The 11,108-nt window shown below is 40.5% G+C and overlaps 1 protein-coding gene across 1 annotated transcript in view; it reads left to right on the top strand.

The window, feature by feature from the left end:
• The window catches only part of LOC311023251 (ras GTPase-activating protein 1-like), a 389,455-nt gene that overhangs the window by 84,302 nt on the left and 294,045 nt on the right, over nt 1-11,108 (top strand). The window lies entirely within an intron of this gene.

Here is an 11,108-nt window from a genome sequence, read left to right as displayed (position 1 = left end):
TTATATTAAAACCAGAATAGGCGTTTTCATTTTGTACAGGATTATACAAGACTACTATAAGCATCCTTTAGGCCCGCCGCAACCGGAAGAGAGCAAAGGAACACCGCTACACATAACAAATCAGTACCTGCAGCATCAGATGCCCGGGCAGTGGCACCTCGACGAGAAGGCGGATAACGCAGACTTCCAGTTTCTGCTGTTGTTGATCTGCTTCTGGGGATGTGATTATTGACAACATACATGTTACTGTGCGCGTGTATCAACTGGTAAATTAGTGGGCTGTCTCTACCATTATTCAAGGTGACTATTAAGGGAGGCTTGACCCTCACAATCTTTACTACTGTGTCATTATTAGGTAATATAATGTAAATAACTTAACTGAAGGTCAAATCTACAGATAATTAAAAAAAAACTGACTACATTGATGTTGGTCTAACTAACTGAAACCTCTCAGAAAGACTTGAATGTATGATCCCATGTATCTTAAAACCAGTGGCCACAGAAATCCAACAAACACGACAGATAGTTTGCTTTTTGTGATTGCACTACCATAACAAATGGCAGTTATTGCACACACTTTCAGTGTCTTCTTATTTTACTAACATTTAACATGAAATCCGAACAATGCACATAGGTTACAGTGTTTCTCTTACTTATAGTTTTCCATCACTACATCTGGAAGAGACACCTTATTGTGTACTCCTATAGGATTTACTGGACTTTTTCTGAAGAACACAGTCTATGACATTTGCTTGAAAAATAAGGTGTGAGGTTCTGATCCAGTTTTTAGTACGAGATGTACTTGATGCTGTAAGCCATATCATCACGAACAGCATTAACACACTTGATTAAAATCTATAATAAATCAATACTGAAAAGGAAACACTTTTCAGAGTAGTACTTTGGATACTTAATTACATTGTAGGACATTGCTCATACTTTCGTATTAACTTTTATACTATTCATTTTTTAAATGCACGACTTACAGGAGGCTATATTTCATATGGAGTGCTTTTCAATTAAGTAAAACGTTTTTCTTTTTTTTCTTTTCACTTTTCCTACCACGTCAAATGATATTTGATCTGTTTCATAATGTGCTGAGGTCATAAAGGAGTGGAGATCCCCATAAAATATCCTTGAGTAAGGAATTATCTGTAAAGTTCACAAACAATTTACTGTCAGTGGCATTCCCTACAGTGGCTCTTCTGATGAATTCAATAAAAGGAGACTTTTCTCTTTTACTTGTAGCGTTGGATGTGAGTTTTTCACGTGTTTGGGAGAAAATGAGGCACCTCAGGTATCAAAACCTAATTACATTCATTTAAAAGCACGTAAGAAAATGTATTCCGTCCACACAACAAACATGAAAACTCAAACAATGAGTACACACCATCATGCGTGTGTGTTTGCAACTGTAGACACGGACTGGCGTGTATACATCAACATGTGGGTAAAAAGGGCTAGGCTGTATTTGCACATGCGCATACGTTGGTTAAGCCCTCCTCTCTTATTGCAGGGATGCCTACCCCACCCCCTTGATGCATCATAGCCCCTCGTGGCATGTAGACACACACGCACACTGCAGGAGTGCGTTTCCATGCTGTCTCAATCTACCCTCCAGCACATTTTCCCTGTAAAAAATAACTTAATAAATTCAGCCCTGAGGCCTATGAGGCATCTTTTTCTAAAGACTGATGTTTACTAATGAAGATGTCAGCAGTTAATGTAACTAAGCATAATAGCATAATACTATAATTCGCACTAGATTTTGTTTTTTTTAATCTTTACGATTTTAAAAACAGGATGTTGTAACACAAAAGTGGCTCCAGAGAGACACTAACAATGTTTTATTTCCGTATCTGGGTTATTCCTATACATTTCACACTGATTTTCTTTTCATTTATAATTGACAGGAGTCTCGTACTGTACATTCTCCTCGTTGTATTCCATATCACACTCAGCACTATTACTGCTGCTGTTTGAACTCTATTCTCTCTGGAGCTTGTGTTTTTTTTTCTCTTCGTTTTCTTATTCAGTGTTGTCTGTTCTTTTTAGTCAGGCTTGTTATTTTTAGATGAAACATAATAGCCAGGATCTTCAGTGTACTGTGAGAGTTTCACACTTCCTAGTGTTTAATCCATATGACATCTCCTCCGTGCCTACTAGTTTCTTTGAGTTTCAACTCACAAGCCTTACAATATAAATAAAGATGATGAGAATATTACAGTAAAAATCTCAGCCTCGTCAATCAAATAGACTCATTGTTCAGTGTCATGATTCATTTTTAATGGCAGCGCTTTTTGTGTGTGCTGGCGAGCATTATACATCGTTTCCTTCTTTTATTAATCAAACAACAGTTTGAAATGTGTGTCACTGATCTCAGCAGTATACCTCGAAGCAGAGGAGGAAAGTGGAACAAAAATCCATGTCAACTCGTCACCAGTAAGACTGAAAATGGCTCAGAATGTAATTCTCTTTGGTGCAGCGCCTCCTTCTCCATTCTCTGTAATTTACACAAATGCAAATTCCAATGCAAATGCAAATACGACTGAATAATTTATGTGTAGCGTAGAGTTCCTTTATAGAAACCGGGAGCTTTTCTGCTTAAATAGAGTAATGTGGTATTCGGAGCACACATTTGATTAACCGCACGAATATACCATTAAATTCCTTCTGTAAAATACAGTTCAACAATTTAGTGATGGTTTTGAAATAATTTCTGGGATGCACAGTCTCTAGTTCTCAGTACTCTGCTTTGTGTTTTATTGCTGAACGCCGGATAAAGTCGAGCTCTGGATGCATATAACAGCAGCCATGGCTTTTTTTTCTTACTAGTTAAACAATTAATTTGATGGTACACCCTTGATTTCTCTTTGCTGAGGTGTCATTTGGCCCATATAACAGCAATAGCAAACTAAATTTGAGGTTATTATAGGTTATGGCCGGCAGTAGATTAATTATTTTTCATGTATTCCCATGTTCACTGCAGCTGATACTTAAATACCTCCAACATACTGTATGCAAATGCCAATTAGAACCACTGTTGACATGAGATCCTAATTTCAGACACCACAGTGCCTTTGCGTCCGACCTAGCAGGGCCTTGCAAGGTTCCCCTTTATTATGTGATCTAATTTCTGTAAAATCAAAGTGAAGCACATGCAGAATGCCTTTGTATTTTGTGTGGAGGCTGGGGAAAAAATACACCTATTACAACTGATGACATTCATATACACTTGAACACATACATTTAGTCTTTTTTGAGGGGGAAAAAAAGGCTTCTGTTTCTATCCTGACGTGTGGCCGTGTTCAGGCTTCTCCCTCGGCGGTTTTTCCATCAGGGATTGTAATTAAGCAACAGCATTCATGAGTGGGCATGCTCATTTAGCCCGCGTCTGGGCTTAGACGGCTTTAGAGGGATGAAAGAACAAATCCTGGTGGAACAAGGCAATGTATGCTATAGCTAAAGTGAAAACATTGCAGACAGAATAACAACTAATCCAAAACTTATATGCATGCTTTTTTTTAATATAGTAACACTTTGCAGTATTTGTCATGGGAAGTGTATCTATTTTTATTTTACATTGTAATACTACATTACATAGAACTGAAACATTGTGTAAACTGTATATTTAGAAAATCATTTTAATAGTTTTGCTTACCCATAAACAGAGTAGAAGAGCATACTTTGTGTACTTTCATGCCTAAAAGCTGACATTATTGTGACTACTGGGTTAATAATAATAATAATAATAATAATAATAATAATAATAATAATAATAATAATAATAATAATAATAATAATAATAATATTGCTGACATAGGGGCTTTTTAAAAAATGTGACAGAAAAATAATATGATGCTGAAATTTTACATAATGATGGCGTTCTATTCCTATTTGAATATAAAATGGTCACGGAAATGTAATTAATTTGACGGTAGATGAAGCTCACTCCGTAATAAAATCTCAATATGAAATCATAATTATGTTCTGGGATAAACCTTGAGATGAATCTTCTCAGACTGAAGAATTATATCTCCTTTTGTGCCTCTCCTGAATTGTTCCCGAATTTGTATATTTCAGACTCATAAGCTACCAGTCCTTGTTAAGATATAACAATACAATAATATACATTTCACTTTCTTTAAGTGTGACCTTGAAAATGTGAGGTATTTCTTTAAATACTTAACTCTGCACTAAAAATTTGCAATCGATTTTTTCCCCATTGAATTGGGTTCTGCGGTTGTCCATGAGGTCAGATTGTACACCACGGTGTTGTTTTCCTCATCGATGTCAACAACAGAAAGTCAACGTACTAACAATGCAACATAAGGCACCGTGGCACATGTTTGGCATCACATTAGCTTCCCGTTACCGGCAGTCGCCACCTGTCTCAAATCCACAAAATCAAAGAATTGTCTGAGTGTTAGGTTGGGTGTCGCCATGGCTCATTTCACCACATTTTGTTTAACTGTATATTATCATGTCTTGCTGTATAACTCTATTGTCCGCTGAAGTAACAATAAAACACTGCAGAGCGCCATTGCAGAACCAGAAAATATGAATGCAGATCCCCCCCCCCTTATTCAAATGAAGACTGATTTATATCAGAATTAGGCTACAGTGTGTGTGTGTGTGTGTGTGTGTGTGTGTGTGTGTGTGTGTGTGTGTGTGTGTGTGTGTGTGTGTGTGTGTGTGTGCATCCTGCAACAGACACACTGAGAAATAAAGGCAGAGCTAGAGGGAGAGAGAGGGAGAAGCTCATTATAATCAGGCAATTATGCTGGCAGAATTAGAAGCGTCCTTATTTTCTCTTGTGGCAGCCTGAGTGTGGAGTCGGTTTTTTAAGTGACTGCAGACTAATCCATGGATATGACTGGCTGTCCTGTGCTAATATGGAGCATCTGTAGTCGTGTATGACAACAAGATTTGAAGGTGCAAGCCTGTGATTTTGGCTTTTTGGAAAAACCGGTGACTCAAGCGAGGCTCCCCAGGTTCTGGGCTCTAATTTGCATTGATGAGGATATTTTTTTTTCCCTTTCTCTCCTGGTTGAGGTTTTGGCTCAGCGGTAGTGAGAGACGAGGGCAGTTACACACGCCTACGACTCAGGACCGTGGCTGTACACAATCAGTGCCTTCCAAACAGTGGTATATAATTATTTTGCATGTTTTTGAGACATTTCATTCAATTTCATGTGGTACAGTATATGTACATTGCTGCTGTTGTTGATGCTGTTAATGTCAGCGACAAAGGGTGTGTGTGTGTGTGTGTGTGTGTGAGAGAGAGAGAGGGAGAGGGTGTGTGTGAGTGCATCATATGCTTTATCTCTAAAACTTGAATTCCTTTTCATTATAAATTAAAATGTCTTTAAGACATAAATCATTTTGTATAAAAGGAGTATCAACATATTTTTGGGGTTGTTAAAAATGATCGATTTTTCTCATATGATAAAATATGCACAATAAAATACAATAAAAGTCTCACTGCGTACACCCGTTTGTGAAAAACTCTTCAATGCAATTAAATGCACTGCTGTTATTATTGAGTCAAGATTTGACACGTATGTGATTGTTCACCGACGGCATGTTCACGCTAAAGACTTTGACCTTAGGTCAAGGGTGTTTGACCCACATTTGACTCTTGACCTCTACTACATGTCTTATCAACTGGCCTGTCTCTAGGGAGGGATGATCAATACACATTGTATTGATCATCCCTCCCTAGAGACAGCAAGAGTGAAGTACATTATTGTCTTTTTGGTAAAATGGTTTTCTTCTCAGTGTAAACAGCATGAAATAAGCTTTTTCCCCTCCATTCCTTTATAAATTTAAAAGCCTGGACATTACACCAAAATAAACAACGCCAATTTTTTGCCGCATTTTTGCTTGACATGTCAAAATATTACAGCTATAAAGACAGCTTTAATATATGTCTTGAGGACACCAGACTGAATACCCCACGTCTCTCCCCAATTTTCCACTTGCAAAAAATTGTTGAATTGTGCATGGAATTTGGCAGTGGGGATCGTCTACGTGTGTGTCGGGAGGAGGGGGGGGGGGGGGGGGGGGTTAAGATGAAGTGGAATGACGACTCCCTGAAAGTTCTCAGGGAAGTGCTTGTGTCTGGCCGTGGAGCAGGCAGCTGATTTGGGATAGCGTGTTAGCATAACAAAGAGCCTGAGCCTGTGAACTTGGGGCACCTTTCGACCCTGGCGCTGTGGGAATGAATAGTCTCTGGGCCTCCCCATAGAGCACCCCTATGGCTAGCCTGATCGTGGCTAAATTGTTAATCAGGGTAATTTAATATAGTTTTCAATATGCCTCATCTCTCATCGTGAAAGCATTCACCACCTTCTCGCCTTCCCGCCCGAAAAAAAAGGCCCCCCATTCAACCAGGCGAGACAGGCAGCTGCAGGTCTTATAGCCTTCTCAATTGAAATGTTCAAACATCAACACCACGAAGGCCTCAGCCCTGTGTGTGTGTGTGTGTGCACTGTGCTTCTTCCCAAGTTGAGCATGAAAGACGCACACATGTGTATATCCGGACACACACATACAGACATTCAGTGAATGACAGCGTGGGTGACGACGGGGAAGAAAGAGAGGGATAACTGCAATGCACAATTTCGCCCGTTCCGTCCGTGGCTTCTGAAACAACTGCGGCCTCACCGCCTTCCCTTTTCACAGAGTGCAATGCCACATATTTACTTTGACCCGGACTCGGGAAATGAGGAAATGAGGCAGTGCCTTTAAGCTCTGACATGACAGGCAATCTCTGGCACTTTCCCTCTCTAACCTGGATCAGAGTGAGGTCACAGCGAGCACTAACTCACATTCTCAGGACAGGTGACGTCAGCGCTCCCGGTGGAAGCGTCCAGCAGCCGAGGTGAGTCATCGGACTCCGGGCCCTAGTTTTAGGTGGTGTGAATAAGAAAGACCCATCCACCCACCTACACACATACAATCTCACACACACGCACACACACACACACACACACAGGGCCTGCTGGGTCCTGACTCTGCCGTCTATAAATACATACTGTAATCGAGAATGACTCAGACACTTCATGGCTCTCTGTGGGGAGGCAGAAGATGGAGAGGGAAGGACAGGTCTGTAAGAACAATGGAAGAAAGCTAGCGAGACCCTGTGTTGCTGTTATCTCGGTGTGTATTTTAGCTCCGAGACCAACTCGAGAAAATGGAGGACAAAGAACAGTAGAGGAGAAAGGCCCCTAAAATGTTGCATATGAAGCCAGTTTGCCTATTTATTGTAGCTTTGTGATTATAAACTGTTATATAATGCTTCTTTGTTTTCATCACTTATTGTCTACTTTATCACATATGTTATTATTACTGTTCCGAGAGAGTCCCAGCCAACGTGTGCAAACTGTAGATAATATATCAATACGGTAATCCCTCAGATTGTATATGATGACACGTTGTGGCTGATTTCTTTAACAAAACATCCCTTTTTCAACAAAAAAGAATTCTCCCGATTATTTTTTTCTGATGATATTTTTTCACCTTGTCTTTTAAAACTCCTTGGTCAGATATGCAGTGTTGGCATTTAAACAATACAGCAATGTATTGACGCACACATGTAGTGCAAACAACTAATTAGCATAACACTTGGCCGTGAGCAGGCTGTGTGCTGAAACAGACAGTGGAAGGAGTCTCCGGCCAGCAGACCGTGTTCCCTTGTGGGCCATTGAATAGAAGTGGCCTGCTCTTGTGTACTCTGTCTAAGGCTGTATGTTAATTTACGCTGTGTGACTAGATGATAATTCATGCCTAAATCACCAGACTGCACCCCCTCGAACCCCAAAATCCAGACAGTCTATGGGAACCAAGGACCCTAAGTCAACATAACAGCAGACATATTCACATCAGCCACACCGAGACAAATCAGTTCACCGAAGTAAAACACATTGAATCATTATGTTAACCAAAGATCGGCTTATTCTTTAATATCACATTTCTCTAAACCGTTTGTACACTAAATAAGCAGCATTTACTGTGTGGTTAATTATATTGATTAATTTGTGTGCATAAATACCGTATACTCAAATTATTATTTGGCATTATATTTGTAAAATACAGGCTCCATTCTTCTATTCTGAAAGTCACTAAGTCACTTACGGCTACGTACATGCCTGTAGTCCAAGTTTGGAAGTCTGGATGTCAGAGTGTTTGTTGTGCGGTTAGTATGACAGGAAATAGAATTTATCAACATGGAAACAAAGGTATTATAGGCCCCTGGGGGGACAGGGTCTAACCGGGGTCAGGACTGTGGGGCCTTGTCTAGACGGCCTGCTTTTGTGGTTGCAGGGTTTCAGCCTCTATCTCACCCTTTCAATAGGAGAACTTGACCTGTGTCTAGGTGCCGTGGGACTCGGAGACGGGGAGAGATGGACTGACGACGAGACAGCGGGAAAGCAGCGAAAGAAGTTTTTGGTAATTAAGTAGTTGGAAAGAAAGCTAAAACTAGGAAATCTATTTTGACTTTAACACTGTCAAGTTATACTGTTTCACCACAAAATGGACCGAGGTGACTTCAGGTCTTTCTTCAAGGCTTTAAAGATTTTCAGTTTCTCCGTATAGGTGTGTCACTCCACACGATGCATAATACAGACAATATCTTTTCATAAGGAGTTAAAAACCAATGACAATACACAGAAACACCAAAACAGCCATTAGTGTAAACGTTAAATTCAAGTCGATCCCTCCTACTCTCTTAGCTCCCGTCTGGGTGTATGTGGAGGGTGCAGGGTGCTGCTGCGGGGCATGGTATAATTGAAAGGCTGAAGAAGAATACTGCTTGTTTAAACCAACCAGCAGGCAGCGAGGGCATGATGGGAAAACAAAGCCGGAGCCCCAGGAGTGGGTGACACGACATCACTAATGGCGGAGCAGAGAGGAACAGTGCCTCTGTTTTGTTACCCTTAGTCCTTGTGACAACCAGCAGGTTGAGAATACAACACAGTGGGCTACAATTCACAAATTCAAATCTGAAGTTTGCACAGCTATATTGAGTTGCTTCGCCAGGATCTAACAGCGCTCCGCTAGGTTCCGCAGTTTATTTTTTGTTGTGGAAATATATTGTCTATCGTCTGTGTACTTGAAAGAAATTAATTTGTATTTTGTTGATGGCTTCATACGTTCGTGGTGTAAATTGATATTCCATATTTTATATCATTTTCAGGCAGCCACAAATACATGTAGGGCAGGAGGAGTACTGGATTCATTTTCTACACAATAATAGACCCTTTTTATTTCCTCACTCCCTTCTCTGTACAGAACCCATATACTATAAATACACATAGCGGTGGACGGTAAGTGATAGGTGAACGAACAGATTGTAGAGGGTGCGAATAAGCTATTCTATTTAAACAATATTGAAAATCTGCACTGTGCCCTGAGACTCTTCCATTCCACATCGCTGTTTCCTCCTATGGATGAGAGTTTGGCACGGTCCATATCGCAGCAGTGTCGGCTACAGCAGCTGCAAATTCCCTCAAAGCAAATCAACAGGCATGTCTGTCTCTTATTGAGCCGCATCAGGAATCCCCACCCATCACCTGCAAGATGGCGGCTCATTTTAGCCGGCAATAAATATCAATATTACATATCAAACCCATCAGAGGGTTGGGGAGAAATAGCAGGGAGGAAAAGGGGTTAGATTGAATGGGGGAAGGGGGGGAGGGGGGATGAGAGAGGGCAGAGGAGAATGGGGACACAGAGAGAGAATAAGAGTGAGAAGAAAGAGAGAAGAAGAAAGTGGTGGCTGCTGGTGTGTTTTTGGCCCTGTGGTCTCGTGCCTCCTGGGATAGCCGAACACTCTGTCAAGATTCTACACTTCAAAATCAATCACTCTCGGCTGAGCACAAAGACAAAGACACACACGCGTTCACACGCATGTCCACACGCTCACACACACACAAACAAAATGTACACATCCCCCACGACATGTTACGGGCATGTCTTCCGTCCGGCTTCAACAAGGGCGGCCCATCGTGACGAGAGGATGTCGGATCAACGAGTTTCTCACGCGGAGATCATCTACAAGATTCAAAACTACCTCTGGGTGTATTTCTGCAGTCACAAGGGGAACGTGGAAAGATTGTGTAGCGGCTCTCAACTCATTAGAAAGAAGATTAAGTTAAAAATATTACAACGCACACATATTGAGTCAGCTGTAACATTGTAACTAACTTTGCTGACCCACTGCTGCTGTGACAAAATCATTTCCCAGTCAGGGATTAATAAAGTTATTCTATATCTATCTATCTATCTATCTATCTATCTATCTATCTATCTATCTATCTATCTATCTATCTATCTATCTATCTAACTGACAATGACGGTTCAACTGTATGAAGAAAATATTGTTACAACTGCTCTTAGTTACAGAGTAACATTCACTTTTAAATTGATTGGAATGACTCACTCTTGGAGCAGGACAGACGTGTTGATGAATGGGTGCTTGAGTTCATCTAAGAGGGCCGGTGGACACGCTGGAAACAAATTTCGGCCTTTGCCATTTTTTGTCTGGACCGGCCCTACTCATTTTCACTCATTTTATTTCATGTGATTATTTCATTGCAATTTCTTTTTCAATGAAAAGAAAATCCTCAAAGTCCAAATTTTGTCTTCATCTCCCATTAGAATATGATAGAAAAGTACAATACAGTATAATAAATAATGTTGGTTTTAGGAAAGTATAACAGATGTGTTTTTTCATCGAACGTTGGAATATTAGTGAATATTTTTCAATGGAGTTTTGAAGAACCAATAATGACGCAGTCCCTATAGGCCTTTAGTGACTTGCAGCCGGTAACTCAATTCACCTGTACCTGAACAGGAGCAGCGCAGGTCACATTATACTCAATTATACTCAATTAAAGCCAACAGCACATTAACAAAATACACTCTCAACCTCTAATAACACACATGTATATAAGCCACCTGAGCATTGTTAGCACTAATCGGCTAGCTCTGTCCATACTGTTACTATACTATGAGCTAGCCTAGCACTGCTGAGAGGTCATCTGCCTTCTCTGGTTTATTCTCCTCTGGATCACCTGGAATCACCTGGAATCACCTGGAAT

This window comes from Eutrigla gurnardus (genome assembly GCF_963514095.1).
Source record: "Eutrigla gurnardus genome assembly, chromosome: 13".
Classification (NCBI taxonomy): domain Eukaryota; kingdom Metazoa; phylum Chordata; class Actinopteri; order Perciformes; family Triglidae; genus Eutrigla; species Eutrigla gurnardus.
Note: the sequence above shows the minus strand (reverse complement) of the source record. Positions and strands in the feature narration are given on the sequence as shown.